The sequence below is a fragment of the Dryas octopetala genome, chromosome 1, assembly GCF_963921425.1.
Source record: "Dryas octopetala chromosome 1, drDryOcto1.1, whole genome shotgun sequence".
NCBI classification, from domain to species: Eukaryota; Viridiplantae; Streptophyta; class Magnoliopsida; order Rosales; family Rosaceae; genus Dryas; species Dryas octopetala.
In genome coordinates this window covers 31,463,973-31,474,980 of record NC_141366.1, presented here as the reverse complement: position 1 = coordinate 31,474,980, position 11,008 = coordinate 31,463,973, and positions in this window count along the sequence as shown.

Genomic DNA, 11,008 nt, shown 5'->3' with positions numbered 1-11,008 from the left:
TTCTCTTACGATATAGAAAATACATATGCATTCGTAAGCTTTCATTGGAATCTCTTTAAAAAAAACAATATATTTCATTCGAATCTTGATGCCACCAGTACTCCAACCATCGGATAAGTTGGATAACTAGATAAGCACAAGGATCCAAAATCAAAATATTAGGGAAAGAAACACATCTAAATCAATAGCTAGTTAATAGTTAGATTATTATTTTTTTTTGGGAAAAATTCATTTTTAGTCCCTGTGTTTTATCTTGCAATCAATTTTAATCTTTGTGTTTATAAAATTGCCAATTTAGTCCCTGTGTTTATGTTTGCAAGAAATTTCAATCCGCTACCACCAATTGTAGCGGTGAGTTTGTGGTGGATTTCACATATAATGTCCAATAGAGAGAGAGTGAAAGAAAGCTGATGGGGGAGAGAGAGATGGAGCGAAGGTGAAGATAGTGGTTGTGTGTTGCTGTCGTAGGTGGAAGGGAATAGAGGGATGGTTTTGGTAATGGTGGACTAAAATTGCTTGCAAACATAAATACAAGGATCAAATTGACAATTTTGAAAACACAATGACCAAAATTAATTATAAGGTAAAACACAGATACTAAAAATGCATTTTTCCCTTTTTTTTTTGCCAAAGTTAGATTAAATATTAATTGCACAAAAGCATAGTTTTCTAAAAGGGTTAGGATCCTAGGACAGAGATTTGTGTGAAACTTTTAATTATAAAACTTTTAGCCTTCGGATCTCATTAATTCAAGGACTTTAAACAAAACTTATATGGAGGTTTTTTATTGTTGGATTTAAATCTCATTAATATAAAGCCAATTTATACTTTTAAATAATATCAAGCCGATTTTGGCATTGAAAAATTCAACTTGATAGGTGATATATTTTGGGATTGCAGTGAAAAATCTAAAACCCACTAAATCTTAGTCTATAGATTTTCAAACGAGAGACGGGGCTGTGAGTTTCCCAAAAAAAAAAAAATCTATAATAAATTAAACAATTAAATATAATTTTGTGTGTAAGAGTGAAAACTCAAATTGAGATCAAATTTGATCACCACCAACTTTAAGTGGTGAGCATCAACACTGCGTTAGAGGAAGGGGACCTGGAAAATGGCCGGGGCGGGGGAGGAGTTGTGCAGATCCAATGGGAGTTGATAGGTTATCCTATTTTAGGTTTTTTTAATCTCATAATAATAATATTTTAATATATTAATTTTAAAAAGTTAACTATAATTACTATTGTTAGTATAGATGGCAGATGTCACTCATGTAATGCAGTGGTGATGCTCACCACTTAAAGTTGGTGGTGAGCAAATTTGATCTATAAAAATTTGAATTGAGGATTCAAAGTTAAAAAAAAAAAAAAAAAAAAAGGGCTTGGGAGTTTCTAAGCCCAGCGGATTTTTCAGTTCCCACAAAGCATGAATAGTTTCTTAAGATCACACCTATCAAATATGAGAGTAATATTATTTTTCTATTTTCAAGCTTTTAATCCTTGAACTAAATAGAATTTAAAATTTCAGTCTGGCTATTATGAGGAATAAATGAGGAAAAACACATTTAAGAGTTGAATTTAATACAATTGTAAAACTAATATTTCCCTCATATTAGTCAGACTTCCTAAAATATATCGCAATTGAGGAGAAAAACTCAAAAAATAAAAATCAATAAAAAAAAATTAAAAACGCCTATACAAGATATTGAACAATATTGTTCCAGTTCAATTACAAGATAAAAACCATGAAGATGTTGTATAGACGGAGTTTCTATTGAGTGATTTATTATGGAACCCACATTGTATTGTATTTCAATAATGATTTGAATCATCAATCTATTCTTTAGGTCTTATTAAAATTTCTAATTGTGATCAAACAAATAGAATAACACACATTTTTCCATTAAATATTGAAAGAGTGGTTATATTCTCACTCCTTGTCCTATTTTCACACCTACAATTTAATAAAAATAATAATGACAAATTTATCTGTTTGTAAAATAACCTCAAAGGACTTGACTTAAAAAAATAAAATAAATATACTCTACCCACCCACTTCCTACTCACCAACCTTCCTACAAAATTTATTTACCTAAAGAGCATATTCCAAAATCGGGCATTCAAAAAGGTGTTATATCTAAAGACCCTTTGCAAGCAATTCTCACTTCAACACCATCATAGTCAATAGTGAAATAAAACATATATGTGACTGAACATGAACCAAAAAATACACGGCCGGCCACATCAACATAGGATCCCTATTGTAGCACTTGAAATCTTTGTTGATGATAGCAATATAAAGGAACAAAGAATCTTTGAAGACAGAAAATGCACAAGATATTATAACCATGTTTTCCCACTTTGGATTAAGTACTTCTGTTGGCCGGTCATGTGGGTGTTATTAAAAGTGTATTATAGGAACAATGTGAGGTGTGAAGAGTGTTTTTATATATTTTTTTAAATTTAATAGAGGTGTTAAAATAAGATGGGTGGAGAAATAGAACAAGAGGGTGAGAATATAAGCACGCATACTGAAATTATTACTATTTAATCAAATAGTCAAATGGTTCCCGATAAAAAATTTGTTGTTAGATGATCATTTAATGGATAATTCAAATTATCAAATTACTAGCTTCTTGGCACGCACAAATTGAAATTTTCTATATACATATAAATTCAAAGAAAAAATAAGGTTTTTTATTTTTTAAGTCCAGTTTAGAAAATAGAAGGACATGCTGGCCCATCATGAAAAAATTGGTGACAGACCGACCTACTTTAATGAAACGCGTGTGACACGGAACCCATCGAGTGCTCGGAAATTGCCACTGTGCAACAATGACTATGTGAAATATCATAAAATAATACTTATAGATATATTTATGTCTTTTCGTATATAAATATGTCAAAAACTAATGAAACCAACAAAAAACACAAAATTCAACTATATGGAGTCACATTTACCCGCGTTTTAACGTAAATTGTTGGTCTTTAGAAATTTTATGAAATTTCCAAATCCTCAAGTAAAAATTCTAGAAATTCAAATTAATTCTAAAAACTAAAAATAAATCACCAAAATTCAAATTAATTCTATAAAAATTCTAAAAAATCACCAATAAATCAAATAACTCAAAAATAAATTACTAAAATATTTTCAAGGGCTCACTTATATAGAACCAATGTAAAGGAACCACCTGAAACTTATTTTCAAGCCTAAGGCTTTATGTGTGTATGAATCCAATACTCATTCTAGGGAATACAGGTGTTAGAAACTCATGCATCTCATTTTAATGTTTGGACTTTTTTTTTTTTACTATTAACAACTATTGGCATCTATGAAATTTAAACTTAGGACATTTTCTTGACAGAGTGAGGACTAGATGCCACCATCAAACCAAATAATCATTAATATTGTTTGGACATATTAAAAATGAAAATATTTTTAAATTGTGATACCAATTCGAATATTATCATACCAAAAAAAAAAAAAAAAAGACTCGGACTTATAAAAAGAACTATGTTTTAGGTTACATTAATTAGAGAGAATCCAACCTTGTACCGAACTTAATCCTAATCCTTAATCTAATTATCTATTTAATACTTTTCTTTTTTCTCTACTTGAACTTCCATCACAGATACCAATTTTTATTTCGATCTATCACATATAGCATGCATGAGATGTTTGATGTTATAGTATGATTAAAGCTACTTTAAATAAGCCCGAGAACCCCATACAAATAAAGCTACAAAGAGTGTGATTTGAAAAAGAAAAAAAAAAAAAAAAGCTACTTTGGGTGTTACAAAAAAATAAATAAATTAAAGTCATGGGTGATAGTGGTGGAAAAGTTAATTCCTCCTTTTGATAAAGCTCGATGGAAACTTTGTTTAAGCCCCAGAACCCCATATAAATAAAGCTACAAAGAGTGTGATTTGAAAAAGGGAAAAAAAACAAAAAACAAAAAAGCTACTTTGGGTGTTACAAAAAAATAAACAAATTGAAGTCATGGGTGATAGTGGTGGAAAAGTTAATTCCTCCTTTTAAGCTCGATGGAACTTTGTTTAAGCCCCAGAACCCCATATAAGTAAAGCTCCAAAGAGTGTGATTTGAAAAAGAAAAAAAAAAAAAACCTACTTTGTATTTTACAAAAAAATAAATTAATTAAAGTCATGGCCTCATGGGTGATAGTGGTGGAAAAGTTAATTCCTCCTTTTGATAAGCTCGATGGACACTTTGTTTTTTCTGTCTTCTTTTAAACTTTAATACCAGGCGAAGCCAGTTCGTTGGAACTTATATATATATTTCTTCTCTAGTAAAGACGTCCGCATTTTTCAAAATGTGCAAACGCCGATATAGTATCGACATGAGATAAACAATGTATTAACATGACATTTCAAAATTTTCTGTAACACATTATGTGTGTTGACACACTATCTATCATATGTCAGTACTGTGTTAGCATTCAAACATTTTGAAAAAATGCGGACGTCCTTATTTGAAAATTTTCATATATATATATATATATATATATATATACAAGTTCATTCTATTGAGGTATACTTCAACTTATTTATATTGAGGTATGACCTTGTTGGGGCTCACACGAATTGTTTTACGTCAATCCAAACCGTTCACAAGGATCATTTTCATTGATAGATCATCCTTGCAAAAAATTAGTCAAATCGGAAATCATTTGCCTATCTAATTTTGATAAAACAAATGGACAGTTTCATCGAAAATATTTGGTTTGTCCATTTATTTGATCAAAGTTATATAAACAAATGATTTCCGATTTAGCTAATTTTTTGCAAAGATGATTTATCAATGGAGATGTAAAAAATGAACTGTTTGGATCGACACAAAACAACTCGTGTGGGCCCTAATAGGGTATACCTCAACATAAATAAGTTGAGGTATACCTCAATAGAAGGAACCTGTATATATATATATATATTTCTTCCATTGAGGTATACTTCATAAACATGATGATGTATAGCTTGTGGGACCCGCTCTTCATTGTAATTCGATGATCAAAGCCGTATATTTTCTAAGTCTCTATACAAGGATCAACCTTGCAAAAACTTAGACAAATAAGAAATTATTTAACCATTTAATTAAAGCACCATTATTTCAAGTGTTTACGGAATCATTATATTCATATATTTATTCTATCACGATTAGATGTTTTAATGATTTTCGATTTGTCTAAGTTCTTACAAGGATGATCTTTATATAGAGACTTAGAAAATAGATGGATTCGATCATTGAATTACAATGCAGAGTGAGTCCCACAAGCCATACCTCATAATGTTCAAAATAAGGTATACCTCAACGAAAAAGGCGCACACACACACACACACACACACACACACACACACATATATAATATATAAGGTTTAGGGTTTACATATAGACCCCTTCTGTTGAGGTTCTGTTGAGGTATACCTGATCTTAAACGTGATAAGATATGGCTTGTCAGACCCACTCCACATTGTAATTTGATGATCAAAGCCATCTATTTTCTAAGTCTCTATGCAAGGATCATCCTTACAAAAAATTAGGTTAATCGGAAACCATTAAGACATCTAATTTTGATTAAATAAATAGATGAACATAGTGATATTCGGTAAACACTTGAAATAATGGCCCTTTAATCAAATGATGAAATGATTTTCAATTTGTCTAAGTTTTTGCAAGGTTGATCCTTATATAAAGACTTAGAAAATACACAGCTTTGATCATTGAATTACAATGCGGAGTGGGTCCCATAAGCCATATCTCATCATGTTTATGAAGTATACCTCAATAGAAGGGGTATATATATATATATATATATATATATATAAGGTTTATGATTTACATACAGATCCCTTCCGTTAAGGTATATCTCATCTTAAATGTGATAAGATATGGCTTGTGGGACCCACTCCACATTGTAATTTGATGATCGAAGCAGTATATTTTCTAAGTCTTTATACAAGGATCATCCTTGCAAAAAATTAGGTCAATCGGAAACCATTAAGACATCTAATTTTGATTAAATGAATAGTTGAACATAGTGATTCAATAAATACTTGAAATGATGGCCCTTTACTCTTCTTAAAGTAAGTACATCCTTACTTAAAAATTTATATATATATTATGTATATATACAAATATCTCTCTGCAAGACATTCGTTCTTTAGTTAAAGAACAAACATAGGTTTTTTTTATGATTTTTTTTCCTTTTTCGGCCATTTCTGTAGGGTTTAACATTTTAGGGTGTATATATATTCATTCTCTAGGGCTGACACTTGCATATTTTTTTTTTCACGGATTTTTATTGTTGAGTTCTCTATAGTGTATATTCTTCATAATCTCAAGTTAAAACCTAATGTGCAACCTTTACAAGCCTCATAGATCCTACATCCTTAAAGGGTATGGGGTGAACCTGTCAGGGAAAACCTAAAAAATCAGTGGAGGAAACAGTGCTGAGCCTTCTGCCATTGCTGAGCATTTGGCATCGGATATCGAGCAAAAAAAATAAGGATGCATCTGTCCTAAAGAAAATCTATATATCTATATGAGCGCTCTAAATCTAATTAGTTAGCAAGTTAATATGAAGTTAATCATCTTTTGGGGCCTACCACATGACTATTCTCATATTCTAAATCGTTCATTTTTAAGACCCCACATCAAATATCATCATTACAATAGACTAAATAGATGAACACGATTTTCGATAAATGCATATGAATGGTTGTTATTATAATCAAATGAATAAATGACTTCCGATTTTAGATATTTTTTACAAAGATAATCTTTTAAATATAACCTAAAAAATGAACGGTTCAGATTATGAAATTACATCATGTGGTGGGCCTATAATGAAAATTAGATTCGTATTAACTTGCTAACTAGTTAGCTTTAGAGCATTTTTGTATATATACATGTTGTCATTTCTATTGAAAGATCCCTCATTTAAGGGTAAATAGGGATCTCTTGTGGAGCGCACTCCACATTGTATTTTAATGATCGAAATCTTGAACATTTGTCTAATTTTTTGCAATAATGATCTTGGAATAGAAACCTAGAAAATAGAGGGTTCAGATATTTGAAAAAATATATAGAGTAGGCCCCATTAGGGATCCATTAAATAAATTTAATTGATGGATCCTTCAATGGAAGATACCTGTATATATATAAATATATACACATATATAAGAGTTCTCTAAAGTTAACTCATTAAAAAGTTAATATGAAGATAAACACTCTTTTGAGCCCACTACACGATGTAATTTTATAATATGAATATTATATTTTTTAGCTTTAGAGCACTCTTATATATATATATATATATATACACATCAGGCCCATTTAGGTGCGAACGTGTAACACCGAGCGCTCAGCAGTGTAAAATTTTGCAGCACCGAGCACTAAACACTAGTTTGTCGGCGTTTATGTTATGGTTTAGCTCTGAGATTTTAGACAAAATTAAACCCTAACATAACGTCTCTACCAAGCTCATTCTATACACTAGTAGCGCTCACCTGTTATAAAAACACTTCACCGAGCACTCAGTGGCACGTTCGCATGTTCGTTGATGCGCACCTGATTGAATATATATATATATATAGGGTCCAAAATTCACTAGTAGCTTTCTTATATATATATATATATATATATATATATATATATATATATAGGCCCATCCAAGTGCAAAAAATGGGTTATGTTAAAAAAAACTCTGTCGAGCACTCAGCAAAGCCACCGAGGGCTTGGCATATGGTGCACATGTTCGTTGGTGTGCACCTGATGAGTTATATCTATATATATATATACAGGCCCCTTCAGGTGTGAGATCCCATATTTAGTGTTAAATGGGATGGGGCGGATGGGCCCACTTCATGTAGTTTTTCAACAATCCGAACCGTCTATTTTTTAAACCTCTATTCATAGATTATCTTTGCAAAAGTTTAACAAATTAGAAATCATTTGTCTATCTAACTTTGATGAAACAATTAGACGAATCAAATATTTTCGATAAAACCGTCTATTTATTTGATCAAAGTTAGATAGACAAATAATTTCTGATTTGGCTAAATTTTTGCAAGAATGATCTATGAATATATACACAAGGAGCTTCAAGTGTGGAATCCCACATTTAGTGTTAAATGTGGGATAGGACGGATGGGCCTACTCCATGTAATTTTTCAATAATCCGAACGTCTATTTTTTAGGCTTCTATTCATATATCACCCTTGCAAAAATTTAGCTAGATTAGAATTCATTTGTCTATCTAACTTTGATCAAACAAAGAAACAGTTTTATCGAAAATATTTGGTTCGCCTAATTGTTTGATCAAAGTTAGATAGATAAATGATTTATGATTTGACTAATTTTTTGTAAGGATGATTTTTGAATAGAGACCTAAAAAATATACAGTACAGATCAATACTATATGGAGTAAACCCTATAAGAGATCCTACAAATAAAATTATTTATGAGATCCAACAATGGAAGGGGCGTACGTATATATATATATATATATACATGCAAGAATGCTCTTAAGTTAACTAGTTAGCAAATTAATACAAAGCTAACCACTCTTTTGGGCTTGCTACACTATGTAATCTCATAATCTAAACTTTTCATTTTTCAGGCCACACTTTAAATATCATCTTTGTAAAAAAATTTCCAAAAATGATAGAGTTAATCACACTTTTCTATTTTTGTTTTGTTTTTTTCTGAATTTTTAGCACCACATGTTTGGCAAGGGTGCTGATTGCTCAGCAATGTTTTAATAAAATTGCCAACTGCTTCTTGCATTATGCTTGCTCCTACTGCTCGATAATTGAATGTAATTGATAAAGCCACTTTAGGTATGCCTTGATTAAAAAAAAATTAAAAAAAAGCCACTTTATGTAATAGTGGTGGAGGACACTATTTTTAGTAAAAAAAAATCAATGAATCAAAGTCATCTCACTTAGTGGATTACAGAGAAAAAAGTCGATCTCACTTTATTCCCGATATCAATTAGTAGAAGACACTTTTTTGTATTGGCCAAAAAAATAGACACTTCTTTTTTGATAGGATGGCATAAAAGACACTTTATTGGTGGTGGAACGGCATCTTCTTAGTGCTTTTAGGCTGTTTCTGTTTTCTTTTGTTGTTAGGCCCCAAAATTGCTTAGGGGTGGGTCGGAATACCGCTATAACCGAACCGCACCCGAAAATCAACGCGACCGATCCGCCCAGCAACTGCTCCGACGAGAGTCGACGCATTGGTTGCGGTTTTCTAACCGATCCGACAGGAGGCGGAGACGGAGGCGGCTTCTAAACCCCCACACCGTCAGTAAACCGCACCGACCGACCCTTCTTCATTTTCTTCTTCTCTCTTGGTTTCTGGTAGCAAGCAGTCTTCTTCTTCTTCTCCTCTCCTGGTTTCTCTTTTTCTCCTCTCCTAGTTTCTGGCGCGCAGCAACTTCTTCTTCTTCTTCAACCTGCAACCTCGCCGCCGCGATGGATGACCTTTCTTCTTCGACTGCTGCAACCTCGCCGCTGCGATGGACGACCTCAGATGCCGTCACCGCGATGGACAACCTCAGATGCCGCCGCAGCTTCTTCTTCTTCTTCTTCTTCAACCTGCAAGTCCTGCAACCATCGCACAGCCACACCCAAACAGAAAGCTGGTCGGTTTGGATTTATTTCGAACCGATCCGACCGTCACTTGCGGTTTCACCGACAGTCGGTTCACCGACAGAGTCCGCGGCGGCAGCGGTTGGTGTTTTGCCCATTTCGACCCTAGTCGGTCGGTCGACGGTATGTGGCTGGTGGTTCGGTTACCGACACCGACCCACCCCTAAAATTGCTATACTTTTTAGGCTTAATGTTTTTTTTTTTTTTTTTCGAAATTAAGTGTTATGCTTTGGTAGATAATGCATATTCCGTTTCTTTTTTAAAAATAAAATTGTAGGCTTTAATGTTTCCAAGGAATTATTTTCGCCAAATATTCCTCGTAATTTGCACTATTTTCAATATTACTGTAAAAAATGTTATTAATCTTGATTTACTTTTATAATTTAAGCTAATTTTCGTCATGCACGCTTTATTTAGGGAAAAATTATTTTGTATAACCGATAACTTGCTACAAGGTATAACCAGTTTATGTGTTATAATATGAGTGGATGTTATTAATACTATATCATACTAATATAAACACATCATCTAATAATAACCTTACACGTTGGATTGGTTATACTACGTGATGGTATATCAGTTATACCCTATAATGTTTCTCATTTAGGAGGGTAAACTTGCTATTTCACTTAATCAATTGACCATTTCGCTTGTAATATGAGATTTTTTTAGCAAATTACAATTTACATCCTTAAAGTTTGGAGTGTTTCACAACTTACACCCTGTAGTTTAAATTTTTTCAATTTAATACTTAACGTTTTGCTTTATCTATAATTCACTACTACCATACTTTTTACTGTCTAATTATATGTTAATTAATGATTTGATAGTTGCAGATCCCACATACATTTTTTCCAACTTGTAAGACCGAATAACCTCTCTGCATGCGTATTTTCAGTACATCAAGTTTGATATATATGGATTTTGGGAGGACGTTCAAAAACAAAAAATCCATATCAAACTGCTGAATTATAAGACAACAAAATGTGGGACCCGCAACTATCACGTCATCAATTAACGTCAGATTAGATAGTCAAACAAACTACATTAGTGAATTGTAAGTAAATCAAAACGTTAGATACTAAATTGAAAAAATTGAAATCATAGGGTGCAAGTTGTGAAATCTCTCAAACCTGAGAGGTGTAGTTGTAATTTGATTTTTTTTTTTTTTTTTTTGAATTGTAATATGAGATTTTACCTTCCACGTGACTCACATGCATATTTTTTATATAAATTAGACTGAATTATAAAATTATACCAAGATTAATAAGACTTTTAACCATGAAGATATGATTAAAAAATTTTAGATTATAAGATCGAGTAACATCTAGGTAGAG